The sequence below is a fragment of the Odocoileus virginianus genome, chromosome 9 (genome assembly GCF_023699985.2).
Source record: "Odocoileus virginianus isolate 20LAN1187 ecotype Illinois chromosome 9, Ovbor_1.2, whole genome shotgun sequence".
NCBI lineage: Eukaryota > Metazoa > Chordata > Mammalia > Artiodactyla > Cervidae > Odocoileus > Odocoileus virginianus.
In genome coordinates this window covers 71,734,664-71,756,450 of record NC_069682.1, presented here as the reverse complement: position 1 = coordinate 71,756,450, position 21,787 = coordinate 71,734,664, and the positions used below count along the sequence as shown (strand labels likewise).

General features: G+C 52.0%; 1 long non-coding RNA gene across 1 annotated transcript; it reads right to left on the bottom strand.

Moving 5' to 3' along the window:
• Positions 1 to 15,295: 15,295 nt before the first annotated feature.
• LOC139036794 (uncharacterized) lies at positions 15,296 to 20,691 on the bottom strand. Its single transcript, XR_011489656.1, has 3 exons — positions 20,187 to 20,691; positions 19,474 to 19,538; positions 15,296 to 17,446 (listed from the first exon to the last, which is right to left on the bottom strand). It is a non-coding gene; the product is annotated as an uncharacterized lncRNA (long non-coding RNA).
• Between the last annotated feature and the right edge of the window lie 1,096 nt (positions 20,692 to 21,787).

Genomic DNA, 21,787 nt, shown 5'->3' with positions numbered 1-21,787 from the left:
TTTTTCTTGGTCAAACTTTTTTTTCCCCCTTTATTTCTCTCTTTTTCTTGATTATTTTGGTCTCTTTCCCCTCTGTTTTCTTTCCTTCCTAGCTTCCCCCCTCCCCCCCCCCCCCCCCCCGCTTTGTCACATGTCTGTGAGCTAGACTGTTTATTTTTATATTCTTTTCTCTTATGTTTTTCCTCCTCTCCCGTCTTTCTTCCCTGGCAATTGGATGTGTGAGAAGGATGTAAACTGTAAAACAGATGTTCATGAGGGGGCTGTGATCAGGAATCTGAAATTATTAATAGTCATGCGCCCTCCTGCCTGGCGGGGAGCCCTGACCTGCGTGGAATCACTGACCACCAGGTGGCGCTGTGGGCCGGGCCGTCCTGGCCAAACCTCAGAGCAACTGCAAGGGCTTCCGTTTCGAGTCTCCAGGGTTTTGGAACTTTGAGGGGAGGTGGATCAGAAAGCCTAGCTGAAAGCTGCCCCTCTCTGGGCACTAGTAGCATCACCTAGAGGCCTGCGAGTGGACAGGAGAGGGCAGCTTGGGCAGAGCCGTGTCCCCTGTGCCTCAGTTCTGTCACCTGTCATTGGGAGAACTCAATTCCTCAGAAAGGACTCCTGATCTTCTGGTCAGCCTCTCCTAGACGTCTCTGAAGGACCAGTAGCAACGTTCAGAATCTCTCACGTGTTGATCACTCAGCACCGATTGGTCACTTTGCGTAAAGGCGTCGTCTCCTGTAATTCACATACCAGCCCTTTAAGATAGGTACTTCGGAGGCCTGATTTTACAGAAGACGGGATGGACTCAGATAGTTAAGTGACCTGCCTACGGTCACACAGCTCAGAAATACTGCTGAATCCAGGGCGGTGGTAGCAACATCATACGTTTAGTGTCTGGGAAATACAGCGGTCACTGGATTTCAGAGACTCTCTGCCCAGGGGCACCGTGGGAGAATCTGGTAGGACCTGACAGAAATGGGGGCAGGGGAGTGAAAGGTTGACGAGCTCTTACTAATGAAAGGGTGGTTATCATGAGCAAGTGGAAGGTGCTTTGCTGCCTTCCTGCCTCGAGGGGGCTGCCCCAGGGTCTTTGCACGTGTGATTCCCCCAGGTGGCCTCACGCTTTGCCCCATCATTCAGGCTGCTCGAAGGTCACCACACCTCCCATTCTTTCCTCTTACCCTCTCCCCTCCCCCTTTTAATTTTTCTCACCTGGCCGAAATCTGCCATGTGTCTCTTTGTTCCTTTTCTGTCTCCTGCCCTTCAAGGGCAGGGAATCTTGTCCGTCTCATCTAGTAGGGACGCCAGGGCTCTGGAGTGTGGTGGGAAGGGCCTTCTAGTGACAGAGCAGCCTCCCGCGTCTCTGACAGTCTTCTCCCTCTGGACATGAAGCTCCCAGAGGAGGGCATGACTTCAGCGCTGGCTCTGGACTGCCCCCACTGTGTGTCCCAAAGGCTGGGCCTGTCGCCAAGGCGGAGGGAGAGGAAACCGCCTGAGGCCTGGCGGATTGGGAAGGGCTGCAGACACTGGTGGCAGCCCTGCCTCGGGCACCTACTGTGTGCCACGGTGCTGGGCTAATGGCACAGGGCCTGGTGCATAGCACTTGTGCACATGCTCAAGCCGCACGTGTTGGCTTGACTGGAATCAATCAGCGAATGAGTGGCTGAGACCGGGAGGATGGCTCAGCCCCGAGGACAAGAATTCTGATCACTGAACCTCATCCGTTCCTGTGGTGTCTGGGGGAAGAGAACAGTTCTTCATCCGATATTACAGATGAGAAAACAGAGGCCAAGAGCCTGACGTGCCCAGCTTGAGTTCATGTAGCCTTAGGGTTTGAATCCAGAGGGACTGATTCCAGCGCCCCCAGCTCCTCCACCACCACCAAGGCCTCCTGGCGGAGCTGAACAGGCAGCAGGGGTCTCTGACCTCCCCAGTCTCCCCCGCCTCCCACCCCTGGCCTCACTGGACTGACAGTCGGCCGCCGGGGCCTTCTTTCTCTTCCTCAACTCCCTGGTCTCCTTCCTTGTTCCCACCACAGGAACTTTGCACCTGCTACTTTCTCTGCCTGGAACCGTCTTCCCACCTGACTGTTCCGTAGCTGCTTCCTCTCCACTATTCAGGTCTCAGTTGAAACCACCCCCTCTGAGAAGCCTTCCTGATTGAGTAAAAAGAGCATCGCTTATTGACTGCCTAACACAGCACGCTGTTTCCTTCTGCTGTGGTACAGATCCCATTCTGTATTTCACTTACTTTTGTATTTTTAAACTCATGTATTGTCTGCTTCCCTGGTGACTCAGAGGTGAAGAATCTGCATGGCAATGCAGGAGACCTGGGGTCGACCCCTGGGTTCCATCTCTGGGTTTGATCCCTGGGTCGGGAAGATCCCCTGGAGAAGGAAATGGCAACCCACTCCAGTATTCTTGTCTGGGAAATCCCATGGACAGAGGAGCCTGGTGGGCTACCGTCTGTGGGGTTGTAAAGAGTCCGATATGACTTAGCAACAAAACAACAGCTGCAACAATAACAAGTTGTCTGTCTGCTCCAATTAGAATGCAGGTTCTAGGAGGTCAGGGGTGGGGCCTGCCTTCCTCGTGGCTGTATTGCAGCTTCTAGCATAGTGGCTGGCACATACTAGGTGCTCTGTCAATCCTTACTGACTCTGGCAGAAGGAATCAGTGAAGGAAGGAGGATTCCAATGAATACACATGCCCCCACCCTCCCGTGAGAGGTGCTGACGCTCGTTTAATCCTCAGGTTTTGGAAAGTCCGCAGTTGTGTCTTTCTGCTGCCTGTGACGTCTGAGGCCTGACGAGCCTCCCTGGACGCCCTCTGCTGTTTCCCTCGCTGGTGATGGACAGCTGTGCCATCACCCTCACCGGGGCCTCAGGTCCCTTGCAGGGAACCAGGATGGAGCTGAGTGTCCGCACGGGAATGTTCTTCCGTCAGGCTGGGTCTGGTTGGGCAGGGGGGCCTAACAGATGATGCAAAGCTGCCATGGGCTGAGGACCCCCACCAGGATGTTTCCCCCCCCCAGCGCTCTGGCACACAAGAGGTTTGCAGAAACCCATACAACCAGGCCTCATTTCGCTGGGCTTTGCTTTATTGCACTTCACAGATACTGTGTTTTTTCACAAATAGAGGTCTGTGGCAACCCTACATGGCCAGATGATGGTTAGCACTCTTTAGCAATAGAGCATTTTTCAATTAAGGCGCGTGCATTTTTTTTTAAAGACATAATGCTATTGCCCACTTAGTAGACCAAAGTATAGTGTAAACACCCTGCAATGCAGGAGACCTGGCTTCGATCCCTGGGTTGGGAAGATCCCCTGGAGGAGGGCATGGCAACCCACTCCAATATTCTTGCCTGGAAAATCCCATGGACAGAGGAGCCTGGCGGGCTGCAGTCCATGGGGTCACAGAATCAGACACAACTGAGCGACTAAGCACAGCACAGCATAGTGTAAATACAACTGCTGTATACACTGGGAAACCAAAGTCACGTGACTCACATCATTGTGATGGTCTGGAACCCAACCCACAGTCTCTCCGAGGTCTGCCTGTGACTCTGTGTTTGGTTCAGCAGCTCATTTGGGCTCATCTCTCATCCTCACCTGGAGAAGGAAATGGCAACCCACTCCAGTGTTCTTACCTGGAGAATCCCAGGGATGGGGGAGCCTGGTGAGCTGCCGTCTATGGGGTTGCACAGAGTTGGACACGAGTGAAGCAACTTAGCAGCAGCAGCAGCTTATCCTCACCAGTATCATTAAAAAAATATTTCCTGAGGGCCTACTGAGTGCCAGGCCCTGTTCTAGGCCCACCGTCCCACCAGTGAAGAGTTTGTGGAGCTCATTTTCTGCTGGAAGGAGACAGACAAAAAAGCCAATGGACACATGGGTATGTAATATGTCAGATGGCATAAAGGCCAGTAAGATACCTCGGGCAGGAGGGAGGGCAAGGACGGATGTGGGAGGTATTTTAATAAATGCCCAGGGAAAACCTTGCTGGGGTGGACCCTTGAATAGAGATGTGAGGAGCGGAGGTAGCCGGTTCCAGGCAGAAGAAACAGCAGGTGCAAAGGCCCAGGGGTGGGAACTCCCCTCCGGTGAGTTGCGGGAGGAGTGAGAAGGCCACTGGGCAGGGAGGCTGGTGGGGAGGATATGACGCCAGAGTGGGCAGGGACCAGGGCACGTAGGGGGCTGGTTGGCTCTGGGGTTCACAGCTGGAATCAGGGGAGCGCTGGAGGGCTTCAGGCAAAGGACAGACAGTTTTCTCACATGAAAGCAGAGCCATCACAGCTCCCAGGCCTGAGCTTCTGAGTGCTTTTAAAAGTAAGTCCGGCGCACTCTCCAGAACGAAGTAGGATTATAACATTTTGTTTCTACAATATGTTGTGCTTTTCCTACTGTGTTTCATGAAACATGTAGCACGATGGTGGCATATAATTACATTTCCGTCTATTCTCTGCAGCCGCCTCGCTGATGAACTCCGGAGCAGGGGAGCTCATGGGCTTTCCTGGAGACAAGGTAGTGACTAGTGGGGGAACTGCAGGCACTCAGGCTGGTGGTGGAGGTGGGGAAGGGAAACTCTGCTGGAGTCCTGGGGCTGCAATCCTGTGTACCAACAGGCTGGGAAAGACGCGGATCTCCTCCTTAGAGGTCAAGAAAATAGTAAGAGACGCCGTTCCAAACACTTGATGCATGTCGCTCACATCTTCCCAGCAGCTCCGTTGGCCTTTGCCCCATTATAAGGGCCGCTACTCACGCACCCGGATCTCGGGCTGCTGAGACTGCAGCCCAGACTGGGGCCACCTCCCCACTGCCCTCCCTCCTGCAGTCTATCTGGGGGCGCCCCGTGCTCAGCTCAGGGGGTGAATTTAGGAGTCAGGGCTGTCTTCCGGGCTGTGTCACCTACGCAGTTCCTTAGGGATCTGTGCTCAGAAGAGCTTGTAATTAGCTTAAGGCTCTGCTGTCACAGCCTTCAAATTCGTAATAATTTTAAATAAAGGGATCTAGATTTTTATTCTGCAGTGGGCCCTACAGATTATGAAGGCGGTCTTGCCACCATACAAGCCAACCTTAGGATCCAGCCCCTTTGCTTTGATTGGTGGATGTTAACTCACGTCTGACCAATGAGATGCAAGCATTGTGCTCTGGGGCCTTCTGGGAAAATCTTTTCTCCCTGGAAAGAGACGGTATTCTGCAGAGTATTTACTTTCTCTCTGTGGCCCTTGCCTTCCTTTGAATCTTGAGCACTTGGATACTCCTGTCCACACCTCCTGCTACTACCCTGATCCAGATGATTATCATTTACCGCAAATGTCCCAGGCTTCTCACTAGTCTCCCGGCTCCCACGCTCCCCCTACCGCCCCTCCCCACAACTGTACTCAGAGAAATCCTATCAGATCCGTCAGGTCCTGTCCCTCCTCACTCGGACCCTCCAGGAATTTCCCACCCCTCTCTGAGTGAAAGCGCAAGACCCCACACCCCCTGCAAGGCCGCTCTAGATCCCGGGCCCGCGCGCTCCCCGACCTCCTGCCCTGCCTCTCTCTCCGTCTTCACTCTGCCCCTGCCGCGCTGGCCTCAGTGCTCCTCAGGGAGGAACGAGCTGTTTGCACTAGTTGGGCCTTAGCATGAGCTCTTCCCCAGGAGTCCCCGTGGCTCCCGCCCCTGCTCCTTCAGGTCCCCTTCACGAGTCAGGCCGAGCGGAGCGGAACAGGGATCCTGGGCTGGGACCCCGATGACTCAGCGGAGCCCCTGCCAGCCATGGCCCTCTTGCTCCAGGATTCTCCTTGACTGGAGGTAAGGAAGTGCACCTTCACCAGTTTCATCTCCTGTTATTGCAGCTCGATTCCTTGCACACGGATAGTGGTTGGGATTTGAGTTCAGGTTGCAGCTGGGGTGTGGTCCAGGGGCAGTAATGGGCAGTGATGGGGAGGGGAGGCCGGGGCTCCTCTACCTGAGTCCCTGTCGCAGCCTTCGGCCCTTGTCCCTTCCCACCCAGAAGTCCCGAGGGGCTCCGGCGAGGGAGTCCGGTCCCACAAGCCCGTCCCCTCCTGGGCAGGCTTCAGCCAGCCTCTGCCCAGCACGCGGGGAGGGCACTGCCCTGGCCTCCCTGCCGTTTCCTTCCAGCACTTTCCAGGCCCATGTTCCCAGGGCAGAGCCGCCCCGGCATCCCTCCCGTGGGGTCCGTCCCTGCTGCCCTGGCTTCAGCCTCCAGATCATTCCACTTCCTTTAGCCGTGCCCCCTCTCTCCGTCAAAGCCTCCCTGTCTTCTGCCCCCTCCTCTGGCCCTGCTGAGGGCCCCTGGGTAACGGGGAGCTGCCCCCAGTCAACTCTATGCTTCCCCAGAGCCCCCGGGACTGTGGGGGTGACACATGACAGGAAGGGGGTGGGCTGTCCTGGGGACAGGACCCCGCAGACACGCCGTGGGGAGGACGACACGCCGTGGGGAGGACGGCCCGCCCTGTGGGGGCCGCAGACTGGCCACTCTCCTGCCTGGTTTTTGGCCCAAACAGCTCCGAGGAAAAGAGCGTGGGTCGACCCTGGCGGGTGGGACTTGTCTCCGCTCTGACACTGGAGGACGATGGAGAGGCAGGCTGCAGGGGACCAGCCCTTCCGGAGGCAGGGGTGGGGGCTCGGATGCGGGTGGCGGGGCTGCCCCTCCATCTTTCCCGCACCGCTGGGAGGGAGCTGGCGGGGGTCCTGGTGCTGTCGCCTGGGGGGCCCATGGGAGGGGCTGCCAAGTCTGTGTCCTGTCCTCCGCCAGGCCAGACCAGGGTCCTGTGTGCAGAGCCTCAGCTGTGCAAGGGGCGGGACCACCCTGCCTCCCTCCCCCATGAGCCCCTCCTCTGTTCCACGGGTCTGACTCAGGGGCAGCATCCAGTGTCTGACCCTGCCTCGTGGGCACAAAGGAAATCCAACCTCTCTCCTCCCAGTTAACAGAGGAGTGGGATTCTGTCTGAGACTGAACAGTCGATGTGATGTTCAGAGTTAACTGGACACCTAACAGGAGCCAGGCTCGGTTCCCACATGCATGTCACCTCCTTGACTCCTCCCGGCAGATCCGTGAGGGGCGCTGTGATCGCCGTCCTCCTGCTGTGGAGATGGACAGGGTTGCTGGAGAGTTCGCTCAGGGTCGTGGGGCTCCGGGACACCAGGGGTGGGGTTTGGGCACATGGCATCCTCACTGCCAACCCCCAGGCCTGCCTGCAGCTGGTGGAATGAGAGATGCTGCCCCTGAGTATGGGATCTGTCAGAGAGGGGACCCCCAGCGTGATTCCATCCTGGGGGGGCTCCTGCTATATAAGAAATGAAGAAATGGCAAAACAGGGTTGTGAAAACCATGGGCTGGCTGGAATGTTGACATGAACAAATGAACACCCATCTTATACTATTCACAAAATGAGAGCTGCATTGATTAGAAACCACCGCACTGTTTCCAGGTGTGCTCAGACATGAGGACCAGGACAGACGGACAAGTGAAGATGCAGGCGATTCAGTGCTTGAACTTAGTGGCCTGACTTCCTGGGTTCAAACTCCTGGACAAGTGCCTTGGTTTCTGTGCCTCAGTCTCCCCATTTGCAGGATGGGCTCACGGCAGTGTGCTCACGGCTGGTGTGGGTCTTGGCTCACGAGCACAGGTAAAGCCTGTGATCTGCACCGGGTCACAGAACTGCCCAGGAAGCCGTGATGCAGTGTAGCCCACAGTTTCTCTTTGACTCAAGACAGCCTCATGTGAGGCAACTCCGAGTCTAAGATTCAGGCCTTTTGTGGAGGTGAAGCCTGGGCCTGGGATAGGCTGGGGCCCTGGGGACTGGGGACAAAATGTGTTCATTTATTTTACAAAGAGGTGAGTTTATCTGCATTTTCCACCTGAATGCTCCAGGGAAACATTTGTGAGGATGCTGCTCCCAAAATAACCTGTGATTTCATTTGAGGAGCTAATTAGGCGGAATCAATGAGGTTTATTCAAAGGAGGGGTCCATTCCAGACCAAGAGGCATGGAAATTAGAGGAGGAAGGTTGCTTGACTGAATGCAAAGTGGGTGAAGGGTTGTGTGACCACACAGCCTCTACCCATGGGAATCATCTCCCTCCAGCCTCCAGGAACTGAGGATGCTCTGACACTAGCACTTCCGGTTTCCAGTGGCAGAGAGTGTAGAACACACGGCCCCTGGGTATCTGTACCCTGCAGCCTGCCCCAGCCCTCAGGTCCCCTCCAGAGACCCAGGGTGACGTCAGCAGGAACCGGAAATGAGTCAGAAGGGCCTTGGTTCGGATTCCACCTCTGCCACTTACTGGCTCTGTGGTCCTGGGTATATGCATGACCACTCTGAGCCTCAGTTTTCTCATCTGTACAATGGGAATAAATAGAAGCATTTCCCTCCCAGGGCTAGTATGAGGCTTGAAGAAGTTCTGTTCAAGTGCGTAGGTAACAGGTCCCTTCCACATCGTCCCTGCTCAGGGGATGCGGCTGTTACTGTTATTTCGTCCTCTGTAAAGTGGAGAAGAATAATTGCCACACCGATATTTGTCATACACACTATACACCTCGTATGACTGAGCACAGTGCCTGGGCCATGGGGGGAGCTCAGCAGATGGGGACGGTTCTCCCCTGGGTTCTGGATCTGTCTGAACACTTGATACACAGTCGGGGGGGCTGGGTTATGCTGCCTAACAAGCAGTCTCCTGAGCTGGGCGGCCTGAAGCACCAAGGCTGGTTTCTTGCTCAGACTGCAGGTCCCCAGAGGGCGGCTGGGAGCTGGGCGCAGTCTGCTCCTCCTGACCCTGGGTGAAGCGGTCTGCCCCCTCTGACGTCACCACAGACCTGGCAGGAGGAAGAGGAGGTGGGGAGGGGTCTTGGCTGGGCTGTTAACTTCCCCAGCCTGTGGGTGGCCTGGTCACTGTGCTCACCTCTCATTGGGCAGGAGGAGTCACGTGGCCACTGCCACAGGGGACCAGAAGTGCAGCCCTGTGTGTGCCCGGGGTGGGGGCGGCACCGCTGACTTCCGGAGATTCCTTGGGAACCAGAACTTGGTAACGGCCTCCAAGAGCATGACCTGCGGTAGAGCGCCCTGCTCCATTGGGGCGCTCGGTGAAGGGGGGGGGGGCCTCTTCCTTCTCATTCATGACTCAGGTTTAACCTGCTCCATCGGGGCGCCCAGTGAAGGGAGGGGGGGCGCCTCTTCTTTCTCATTCATGACTCAGGTTTAAGAATAGGCGCCTCGGTGGAGAACAGCATGGCCTGTAGCTAATTCTCTTTCAGATCTTCCCTCCTGGATAATCCCTTTGATACTGCAAAACTAACCAGTGAGGAGGTAGAAACAGGATTTGTTTGATTCTGCAGGAATCGTGCTTCTGTCTCTGTGTCAGTTCCCAAAGAGAAATGTTTGCTGCAGAAAGAGCTTCCGTCTTAATTACAGCAATTAATAAATAGTAGCCTCACTCGTGGATGTGTGTGTGTGTGTGTAACTTTCACAAGACTTCTAAGCTGGCACTTCTAAGCTCCCCCAACCCGATCAGTGCCCCCTACCGTCAGAGGCCCGATTAAACAAACAAGACCCCTGAGAGCAGAGTCGCCGAAGAAGCACCGTGTTGATGCTCCTTATTCTTCCTTTGGGCAGTGACTCTCCAGCTCCACTCTGCACAATGGAGACTGCCAGCTTGGGCATAGAAAATTCCAGAGCAAAGACCGTTCAGCCTGGCTCAGGATTTCCCTGGTGCTCCGGCCTGGCCCCACAGTGCTCCTGAATTTCAAGCCCCCCACGGAAGTGCAGATGAGGGGTGCTGTCTCTGGCCTCTTGCGTCATCCTTCATATCCTGCGTTCCCCTCTGCTTGGCATCGCCCATCCCTCAGGCCAGGCACCTGGGCCCAAGGGGCTGTTCTCAGAGGCCCGTGTTGCCGTGGGAAAGGGCCCCGCCAAGTAGGTCTTAGCTCCTCCACCTGGGGCCTCCCTGACCCCCTTGTCTAAGGAAGCTCCTGTCTCCTATGGAGTCTCTTCTTGTTCCATCAGACTGGACTATTTTCTTCATGGGGTTTATTAGATCTGTGATCCTGCTCATATGATTATTGACTATCTCCTCCCACTTGAAAGCCAGCTCTGTGAGGGTGGAACAGTAGCTGGTCCAAGGCTGGGATTCCAGGTCATAGCACAGCCTCTATAATCTAGGATGCACTTAATAAGTTTTCACTGAGTGAGTGCAGGAATGAATAAAAGAATGAAAAAATGAGTGAATGAATAAAAACTCATCCTGGTAGTATCAGTAGACTCAGCTCCAAACTTACCAGTCCCATGTCTCTTTTCTTTCAATGCTTGCCACATCTGAGACCTAATGAAGAACTCATTTGTGCTAATAAATACGTATTAGTTCTTTCAAGATGAGATATGCATATTTTAATGAGGACTGTCTAGAGGCTCCGGTTTTTAATCCAGGGAAGTTACCCCACTAATGAGAGTGTGAAGTGATGATGATGAGGGGATGTGGATATTTAGGGCATGGAGGCTGGGAAGACACATCAAATCACAGATTTGACCAGGCCTCCTAGATGCAGTGTGGGATGGAGGGGGATCTCTGCTGTGGGACTCAGCAAGGACCAGAGCTCGTTTCTGCTTAGCCTGTGGTCTGACTTCCTTGGCCTAAACATTCCTACATGTAAATAAATGGGGACTGTAACCCACACTTCACAGGGCTGGTAGGAAGGTAGTCCTGGTTCGTTGTAAATTGCAGGCTTTGCTCACCAAATAGAAGGGATGATGGTAATGATCAGCAGTGACCCTACCTGTCACAGATGGAGTATCTTTGGCTTCAAGGAATAGAAAACTCGAAAATGAGTAGCTCAGTAGGAAGGACAGTTTATTATGTCATAAGCCAAGGGAGCCAGGGGACCGCTCTGGGTTTGGCCGGCTCAGAGGCTGTGTCTCAAGGACCCAGGCTCCTTCCAGCTTCCCGCTGTGCTGTCTTCTTTCCTTTGGTTCGATTCCCAGCTCTTCCCCCTGATCTGTGCAGGAAGGTTCCACAGCTCCAAGTGCCACAACCTCAGGCCACAGAGCCCAGAAGCAGAAAGACAAGAAAAATGTGTCTTTCTTCTTGTTGCTTCTTTTTAAGACTCAGGATACCTTTTCCAAAAGCTCCCAGTGGATTTTTTTTCTCGTGTTACTTCAGCCAAACTTGCGTCCCATGCTTGTTCCTAGATCAGCTGCTGGCAAAAGAAATGGACTGGTTGTCATTGACCAGCGGTTTTCTTTTTTCTTCTAATATTTGCTTATTTGTCTGCGTCAGGTCTTAGTTGCGGCACAGGGGATCTTTTATTTGCGAATTCTTAGTTGCAGCATGTGGGACCTAGAGCCTTGACCAGGGATCGAACCCAGGATCGAGCCTGCATTGAGAATGCAGAATCTTTAGCCACTGGACCAACATGGAAATCCCAGCTAGGGGTTTTCTACCAGAGAGGTATGCCCCCCAGGAGACATGTTGGAGATGAGGGTGTTTTGGCTTGTCTCAATGATTGGTGACTTTGCTGGCATTGAGGAGGGTGGGGCTGAGAAAGCTCGATGTTCTACAATGTGTTGGACAGTCTACTCAGGACAGACTGGTCTTTCACATGTGTGAAGAGCCACTTTAATCATCTGAGCTTAGAACCTGTGTCAATTTCATATCCAAACAAAATATTTTTGCAAGATTTTAATGCATACTGATTATGCTATTTATATTCTAGTCTCTCTTTCTTTTTCCTGTCCTTCTGTTGTAGGGTGATTCCTGTTCTTATTCTCTTACATCCACACTTATTCTCCAGATGTTGGCAAGGATCTGACTACTCGTCATGTCTTTTTGTATGTCTATAGCTGTTCATTTGCATACTGAAATATGATTTATGTTATTTCAAATCATTTTCTTTTATTTCTTTTTTATAATCCACTTAGAGCATTATAATGGGTTTTTAAGTACTTGCGATGTCGTAGGTTAATTATTTATGACTTTCATTCCAGGGCAGTAGAAAGGTCATTAAATACATTTCTTCTTTGGAGAGGTCACTGCGTCTGATGGATTGAGAGTCACTGGCCTGAGTCCATCCAGATCACACCCTGGGACTGAGAGGGGCGTCTGTGTTCTAAAACTCGGGCTTCCTGGTGCCTGAATCAAACCAGAATTGGTTTGAGATTGGAGCCTGAGAGCGGCTATTGGCTTGGCACCTGTGGTGTCGGATGTGTCCTCCGTACAGTCTCTTAGCTGCCACTGAGTCGCAGCATATGAGAGATGGATCGAGCCTGCATTGAGAGAGCCTGGGAGAGGCTGTTGGAGGCAGTCTGCCACGTTCATTCACTCAGCTGTTACTGAGGATCTATTCAGTTCCAAGAATCACATTCCCAGTTGGGAAGGTCTGGGGATTCTGTTACATGAGGTTTAACAAGAGGAAAAGGCTAAGTTTTGACGGTTGCTTTGTCGTCATCGTTCAGTCGCTCAGTCGCTCAGTCGTGTCTGACCCTTTCTGACCCCATGGACTGCAGCATGCTAGGCTTCTGTGTCCTTCGCTACATCCCACCGTCTGCTTAAACTCATGTCCATTGAGTTGGTGATACCATCATCTTGTCCTCTGTTGTCCCCTTCTCTTCCTGCTTTCAATCTTCCCCAGTATCAGGGTCTTTTCCAGTAGGTTGGCTCTTTGCATCAGGTGGCCAAAAGATTGGAGCTTCAGCTTCAGCATCAGTCCTTCCAATGAATATTCAGGGTTGATTTCTTTTAGGATTGACTGGTTTGATCTCCTTGCAGTCCAAGGGACTCTCAAGAGTCCTCTCAGGCACCACTGTTTGAAAGCATCAGTTCTTAGGTGCTCAGCTTTCTTTATGGTCCAACTCTTATATCTGTACATGACCAGTGGAAAAACTATAGCTTTGACTAGATGGACCTTTGTTGGTAAAGTAATGTCTCTGCTTTTTAATATGCTGTCTGGGTTTGTCATAGTTTTTCTTCCAAGGAGCAAGCGTCTTTTAATTTCATGGCTGCAATCACCATCTGCAGTGATTTTTGAGCCCAGAAAACAAAGTCTGTTCTGTTTCTATTGTTTCCCCATCTATTTGCCATGAAGTGATGGGACCACATGCCATAATCTTAGTTTTCTGAATGTTGAGTTTTAAGTCAACATTTTCACTCTCCTCTTTCACTTTCATCAAGAGGCTCTTTAGTTCTTCTTCTGTTTCTGCCATAAGGGTTGTGTCATCTGCATATCTGAGGTTATTGATATTTCTTCCAGCAATCATGATTCTAGCTTGTGCTTCATCCAGCCTGGCATTTTTCATGATGTACTCTGCATATAAGGTAAATAAGCGAGGTGACAATATACAACCTTGACATACTCCTTACCCAGTTTGGAACCAGTCTGTTGTTCCATGTCTGGTTCTAACTGCTGATTCTTGACCTGCATACAGGTTTCTCAGGAGGCATGTCAGGTGGTCTTGTATTCCCATCTCTTGAAGAATTTTCCACAGTTTGTTGTGATCCTCATAGTCAAAGGCCTTAGTGTAGTCAGTGAAGCAGAAGTAGATGTTTTTATGGAATTATCTTGCTTTTTCTGTGATCCAGCGATGTTGGCAATTTGATCTCTGGTTCTTCTGCCTTTTCTAAATCCAGCTTGTACATCTGAAAGTTCTCAATTCACATACTGTTTGAAGCCAACTTGAGGATTTTGAGCATTACCTTGCTAGCATGGGAAATGAGTACAATTGCAGGGCAGTTAGTTGCTTTGTTACAAGTTTAAAGTAGAATTTCAAATGCTTGACTCTTACTCTTAAAATGTTATTAACCCATCCAAGAAATATTTATTGTGTACTTACTAAATGTCTGTCCTCATAGTGAGCACTGGAAATCACACACACATTGAGAAAAAGGAACAGAGTCCAGATAGAAGTAGAGGCAGCCTCCTTCCTAGGACTCCCTACAAGGTTGTTCAAGGTTTCCTTGCAAGGAACTACCTACTCCCGGCAAGCTCCACCCCAACCACCCTTGTTGCTACTAAACTAGGGTCAGAGGTCAGTATGTTCCAGGGGGAAAAGTGCAAAGTCTTACCTGGAAGGAACAGCATATACACCAAAATCATTGCAAGGTTAGCTGATTCATACTGGCAGAAACCTGGGGAGTATGTTTAGGAACAGATTATAAGACTTAAGACTAAGGAGGACAGCCAATAACATTGGATCAGGGGACATTTTTGACTTGGTACATTTAGTAGGGATTCTAAGTTTAATGGTTGGCTCATGAAGCTGAAAGTGGCTCTGTTTGTTTTGTTTTTAGTCACTGAGGTGTGTCTGACTCTTTTTGTGACTCCATGGACTGTAGCCCCCCAGTCTCTTCTGTCCATGGATTCTCCAGGCAAAAATACTGGAGTGCATTGCCATTTCCTTCTCCAGGGGATCTTTCTAACCCAGGGATCAAACCCAAGTCTCTCTCTCTCTTCTTTTTAAACCACTGAGCTACCTGGGAAGCCTGGCTGTGTTTATTTGGTTAGTGACAAACCTTGGTCTCAATGATGGCTGTCATTTAATGAGGTTGGGATGACAATGTTCTTTGCATGAGGTAAATGAAGAATCCAAAGGCTTAGGGATGCAAGGATGCTGGAGCAAGTTTATTGGGAATGGTAGGCACCACCACCCCCCCAGCCCACTGCACGCCCCCCAGGGTCTGTCAGCCAGTCCACTCACTGAGGCATTAAGGAATCTGTCAGTGCGGGGGCATCTGCATTCTCGAGAGTCTCCGTGTGGCTCTTCTCAGGAGGCCAGATGTAATGGTGGAGATGTCAGAGGGAGAGACCAGATGGGAGATGTAGGGATGAGGACAAGTGAGAGCATTGATCCCCAATCACAAGATGGACATACTTACAGTATTTTCCAGAAGAAAAGAAGTGCTCATCAGACTGTCTCAGGAAATCTTTTCATGGCTTATTCATCACAGTGTCATTAGAAATGAAATAGGTGAGCAGTGAACTGAAATATTATTTTAACTATGGAATAGAAAAAGATCTGGTGGCCAGAAACTGCTGCATGGAGAGTCATGACCTCTTGTCTGATTTTTTTTTTTTCCTGAGAGATCAGGCAATAAATTGAATTAAATTATTTATTTAGTTTTGGCCACACTGGGTCTTCATTGCTGCTCGTGGGACTTCTCAAGTTGCAGCGAGTGGGGGCTACTCTGTAGCTGCGGCGTGCAGGCTTCTCGCTGCGGTGGCTTCTCTTGGCGCAGAGCACAGGCTCCAGGCGAGCGGGCTTCAGTAGTTGCAGCACGTGGGCTTAGTTGCCCCACGGCATATGAGGTCTTCCTGGACCAGGGATCGAACTCATGTCCTCTTCATTGGCAGCCAGACTGTTAACCACTGGATCACTAGAGACATCCTAATATTAATAAATTGAATTTTGACCCAAATTCAAATCCCAGGGGACCTAGTAGGTCTACAGATCCCCCCTATGCCATTTCCCAAGGTTCTTGGCAGCTAGAAGGACTCATAAAGTCCATGATAGTAATAAGACCTAAGTGAAACCATTTAGTAATTTCCTTCCTAATCAGGATAGCATTTTGGAGTGAATTGCCTCGATTACTGCCACCCTCCAAGACTTGAAAGATTCGGGGGTGGGGAATCCCATCGTGTCTCCATTTCATTTGCCCGATTGGTCTGTACAGAGGCAGATGGTCCTTGGAGAATGACTGTGGATTACTGTAAACCCAGTCAGGTGGTGACTTCAGTTGCAGCTGCTGTTGCAGACATGTTATCTTTGTTTGAGTAGATCAACGACCCCCTGACTCCTCCAGTGCAGCTATTGACCTGGCAGATGCTTCATTTTTTCTAGACCAATTTGCAAGGACTATAAGAAGCAGTTTGCTTTTATCGCTCAGAGCTAACAGTCCGTATTCAAAATCTTGCCTCTGATCTATGCCAGCTCTTCTTCTTTTTGCCACAGTATCGTCTTCAGAGATTTTTTTTTCATTGTACCAAATATCACAGTGTTCCACTGCATCGCTGGCATTCAGCTGTTTGGACCCAACTGGGCCAAAAATAGCAAGCACATTAAATGCCTTATTTAGTAAGTCCAATGTGAACCCTGATCTTGGTTCCAATTTCTATAGGAGGAAGAGTCCAGTCAGGAGTCAGAAACCATGCTAGTTATTTTTAACAACAATATTAATAGTGTATTTATATAATTGTTAATGAGGTATTAAAGAATTGCAAGGCAACGAGAGGGAGGGATCAGGAAACCACTGGTCACAGGTGAGCTGTCTCTTTGTAAATAAAGTTTTATTAGCACACAGCCACACCCACAAATTGCATATTGTTTGTGGCTGCTCTCACATTACAAGGGCAGAGTTGAGTAGTGACAGAGGTCAGGTAGCTTGCAAGCCTCAAGTATTTACTATATGGCTCTTAAAAAACAAATCCCATCCCTTCACTAAGGTGTCAGAGGTGGCAACTGCTGTAGTCAGATACCCCCCTTTAAAACAATTATTTGGCCGTGCTGGGTCTTTGCTGCTGCCTGCTGTCTTTCTCTAGTTGCAACAGGCAGGGGCTACTCTTCGTTGCAATGTGCGGGCTTCTCATTGCAGGGGCTTCTCTTGTTGCAGAGCATGGGCTTTAGGGCATGTGGGCTTCAGTAACTGTGGCACGTGGGCTCAAGAGCGTGCGGGCTTCAGAAGCTGTGGAATCTTCCCAGCCTAGGGATCAAACCTGTGCCCCCTGCACCGGCAGGCGGATTCTTAACCACCAGGGAAGTCCAGCTACCCCTTTGTGGCTGGGGAACTGAGGGAAGGGTTGTAATGAGTAAAGCGGAAGCTTGGGAGAGGGACTTTGCAGAACTGGAACTGTGGGGCTGAGAATCACCTAGTCCTGGCTGGTTGGTGCTGCTGTGTCTGAGGGCACTAAGGTGACATTAACAGGGACAATAAAACAGGAAGAAGCAGCAAAACAGGGACGGTAGCAGATAGGAAAGAGCAAATCCTTTCTTCCTGTCCAGTCTCTTAAGTTTTCCTTTAGCCGTCCCTACTGGAGTGCTAACAAAGCTTGCAGAGACAACCCCAGGATCACAGAGTTGCACGTAGAAGGGAGGGTTCTCAGCAGAAAGACAATAGCTTAAGACCTGGTGAAAGGTGCAAGGCTTCCTTTCCTTAGTCATCCAGGCAAATGAATTGAGAGATGAAAGATAGAGTGTGTATCAAATAGGATATGTTCTTTTTTTAAAGAGTTTTTTTTTTAATTTATTGGACTGTGCTGGGGGTTAGTTGCAGCTCATGGGATCTTCAGTCTTCATTGAAGCATGCAAGATTGTTGGTTGCGGCGTGTGGGAGCTAGTTCCCTGACCAGGGATAGAACCCAAGGCCCCCTGCACTAGGAACATGGAATCTTGGCCACTGGACCACCAGGGAAGTCCTCAAATAAGAATGTCTTGCTGGTTGTAGATTCCGCAGCAGATCTCAGTTTCCTCATCTGTAAAATGGTAATGAAAATAGTAATAATAATAAATCTGTTAGCAAATATATTTGGTTGCATTTGGTCCTGACACCCGGTAACTGAACCCAGCACATCCACAGCTGGAGGCTGCTGGAGACCAGATCCGCCTGGGTCTGTGGCTCTGACTGGCGCTGACGACCTAGGCCAGCATGTGAGACGCCTGTTGTCACCCACACTCACTGTCGCAGTCTTGGGTCTGACGTGTCCTCTGGCTGATGTTACTGTCCCTCTCTGTGGTCACTGTCACAGGCCCCATAGCACTCACTTCCTAGACCTTATTCTTGTCTGAGCTTCCCCGGGCAAGCAGGCTTCTTCCTGCTTCTGGTCTGTTTTCTCTAAGCACCCTGAGATCATCGTGGTCTCTCCTGTTTCCCCAGGGCATAGACCCGGGCCTGGCACAGAGAACGTGCCCAACAGAGATTCCATTCAGACCTGCATCTAACCCTCAATCACCTGTTTTGGTAGGTTTGTTAGGTTTTGGTAGATTTCATTATTCCCAATGCCTGGTGAGGCCATTCAAGCCCAGAGGGCTTAAGTCACCTGCCTGATGTCACAGAGCAATGAACTCGCCCCACGGGGCTAAAAAGTCCTCTATCTCATACTGTGTGCTCTTGCTACAACCCTGAGCATCTCCTTTCCTGCCTTACCTTCCAGGGGCCCTTCTTAGGCCAGATTGCCCCCAGTTCACAGAAGACCAGCCCCAGAGAGCACAGGAGTTTGCCCGAGACAGAAGTCCACTGTCCTTTTCAATGTGATAATTGAACGGAGGCCATAAATCCAGCCATATGTGTGTGGTCAGCTGCCCCATTTTTTTTTCCCTAAGAAGGAGATTTATGGAGCATCCACACTCACGAATGATTATTCCCCAATAGTTTATAGTATCAAGGCTCCTTTATTTCCTCCCAATAAATCTCATTTATATGGACTGGCAGATTAAGCAGTGCATTTCCTGGCGTCAGAAGGCCGTGAATCATTCACACTGTTTTCAGAAACTTGAGATTAAGGTTTTGCATAATGCAAATCGGGAAGAGAAGATGTTTGCTCTGCCCCACTGTGGATGCAATTAGAGCGATGAACACCAGGAGAAATTCATTTTCCGGGGACAGAGAGAGGTCTGCTTGGTATGCAAAAGAGCACAATTATTTGCAACACAGGAGCCTGGAACTTGGTTAGCAAAGCACCCAATGACTGTTTGATTTGCGGCGTTAAAGAATTTAAGGATGAATAAAACATTGAATGAATTTTCAAAGAACTGTTGTCAGACAGCATAAGATCTAAGCATTTGAGGGAGACAGAAAGGAAGTCTGTACATGTGATATCCCAGCTCTGAGCCCCAGGGAAACTGCATTTGGTTTTGAATCTGTTATGCTACCTGGAATTTTCTCCAACCCAATTTTATGCCTTTCCTAATCCCATCCATCCCAACCCACGTCCCCTCTTCCAGGAAGTCCTCTCTTGTTTACCAGCCCGCTCACCCCAGCCCCTTTGTCTGACCCCTGGTTTACTCGTTCATGTGGCAAGTTTTCTCTGACCATCTCCTATGTGCCGGGGACTCACTGTTCAAAGGACCTAAGATAGATCAGCCCGTAAAACAAACAGAAGTCCCTTCGTTCTTGGAACTGATGTTCCCGAGAGGAGGGAGAGACAGTAAACAAAATAGAGAAGTTATTTTAACATTAAGAGGATGCCAAGTGCTTTGGAGAGAAGGAAGCTGAAGTGGAGGTGGGAGGATAGGAAATGCCAGGAGTTGGGATGCTATGCAGTTTTAGGCAAGGTGCTCAGAGAGGGCCTGAGATGATGCCAGTTAAACAGACAGACACCCGAAGGAGGTTAGGGGTGAGACGTCTGTCTGGGGAAGAGTGTTTCGGGAGCAGGAAAAGCAGGGCTTCCCGGGCAGTCCTGAGGCTGGGGTAAGTGAAGGGGAAGGGAATGGCGTGTGCTCTGCTCTGCACTGTGTTGGGGTGGGGGCCTTGCTCAAAACGGGGGGCCCTGCGCACACTCACCAGGCCTGCGACAGTCCAGCCCGCTGGGCAGTCCCATCCTGTGGCCTCAGAGGAGGGAGGAGGGGCTGGCATGGAGGAGGGGGAAACAGGTGTCATTTTTCTGGGTTGAGGATGGACAGGGTTGGGGGAGCGAGCCACCAGCAGGAAAAGCACCCAGCGGAGGCTGTCTGTCCAGGGTCCGCTCCAGGCACCCAGTGAGGACGTGGCCTCGGGTCCCCACTGCCCAGCCGGGCCAGCTTGGTGGACATCTGTCTGGCCGTCTCCCCATTTTCATGTGAAAGGCAGGCGGGACGTGACCGGGGACTGGGGGCCACCATCTGCTGGGGGAGCTCATTGTGCAAGACCCGGGTCCCACCGCATGGGTGGAGGGTGGAGGGTGGAGGGTGGAGGGTGGAGGGTGGAGGGAAAGCCGACAGAAGGCACCTTCAGGGCCGAGGGCGGCTCTGCGGGGCAGGCCTGCTCCGTCACCATCTGTGCCCGGCCCTCCTGGACAGCCTGGGCTCGGCTCCCTTAGAGGCCCCCTCCCCGCCCCGGGCCAGGCTGTGCTGATGCAGGGGCGCCCAGCCCTCCCCAGGGGCGGCCTTGGAGCCAGGGTCTGCCCAGCAGGCCGTCCTGCCTCAGTCACGGGGCAGCCAGCACTGGGGACGGGCCCCGGGAATCATCTATGGGTGACCAGGAGGCTGTCCTCCTGGGGGACTCCCTCCAGCACTGACCTGGCCTGGATGCCTGGACGCCCCAGCTGGGGTGACGGGGGTCTCCCCAGGAGGGGGCAGGAGGGGGCAGCACGGGGTGGCCAGCTTCGGCCAGCTTCTGCCAGCCTGTGGCCGCCAGCATCTCCAGGAAGGGAGGTCTGCGGCCACTCTCTGCAGGGACTCTGGGCACCGGGGTGGGCTCCGCGCTGGCTTCGGACGCCCCCGGGTCAGGGCGCCCCTCGAGCTTGGGGGTGTCTGAGGGCGCGGACACACAGCGATGCTTCTCCCTGTTTCAGTTGAAACTTCTGGAGCCACCAGGCGGTGGGAGGAGGCAGCTGCGGGGAGTGCTGCCTGCGCAGGGCGGAGCCGCGGGGAGACCCGAGGGGTCTGCGTGGTGATCGGCAGCAGGGGCACCTGGACCCGTGCACGACCTCCAGAGGAGACCGAGGAGGGACCCTCGTCCCTGGGCCCCGCAGGGTGGCCTGCGTGGGTCCTGATGTGCTGATGTGCGGGGACGTGGGCGGGAGACGCCCGGCCGGCCCTTCCTGCAGAGCTGTGTTCTTTTCTCTCCCCTCCACGCCTGCCCGCGCCCACGCAAAGGGAATGCACACATATTCTGCTGGTAATTAAAAATAAATTTAATTATCTGCTGAAAATGAGGTTCCAGAATTAATATGGAAATGAATTCTAGCTGTGTTCTCAACGTCTTTCCTCCTTGTTAGATAATTGGTGATGGGGGGGGGATGTGGTCGGGGGGAGAACACGGAGTCCCCAGGAGGAAGCCTGAGGGGTCCTCAGCTCTTTCCTTGGCAGCTGCCACAGCCGCCCCAGAGCTGGGGACGGGAGACACAGCCCAGGGTGCCCCCAGACCCAGAGTACCTGAGGGTCTGGGGGAGACGGGGGAGGAGCCAAGTTCCAGCCAGTCTGTGTGGGCTGGAACCTGCTCTGCCCCTCGGTGCTGTGTGGCTGTGGGCTAGAAACCGAGCCCCTCTGAGCCTCACTTTACTCGCGTGGACAATAAAGATGGTTGTTTTCTGTCTCTCATAGGGTAGTTGGAAGGATTGAACAGCCTCCTTGAGGTCTTGACTCAGGTCACCTCTGCGTGAGACTGGCCCTAGCCACTACATGTTAAAGTCCCAGCTCTGACCCCTGATACTTCTGCCTGCCCCCCACCTCAGTTCTCCCCATGGTCCTCACCGCTGTCAGACACGCTGTGTGTTGTACTTCTTCCCTCTCATACCTCTAGAACTCACAGTAATTGCTGGCACATAGTAGATGCTCAGTAAAGACTTGTTTGGGTGAAATACTAAATGAATGAATGAATAAGGTACAGAGCCCTGAGAGAAAGGCCCTCACCTAAGAGACTCCATGGGGGTGCTACCCAGTGTCACCCGCCAGCAGTCTGCTCCCTCTCGATTCATTTTTGTCTCTTCGTTTATTCCACTGTCGTTTGCCGGCCTCCTACTCCAGCTGCTGTTTCTAGATACTGTGTGAATACGGCTGTGGGAAGAAAGTCTCAAATGCCTGTCTCAGCAGCACGAGACCCAGGACCTGTGAGTTACTGTCCCTGGACCCCGGGCATCTGTGACTCACAGAGAGTAAATTGCTGCTCCTATTAATTA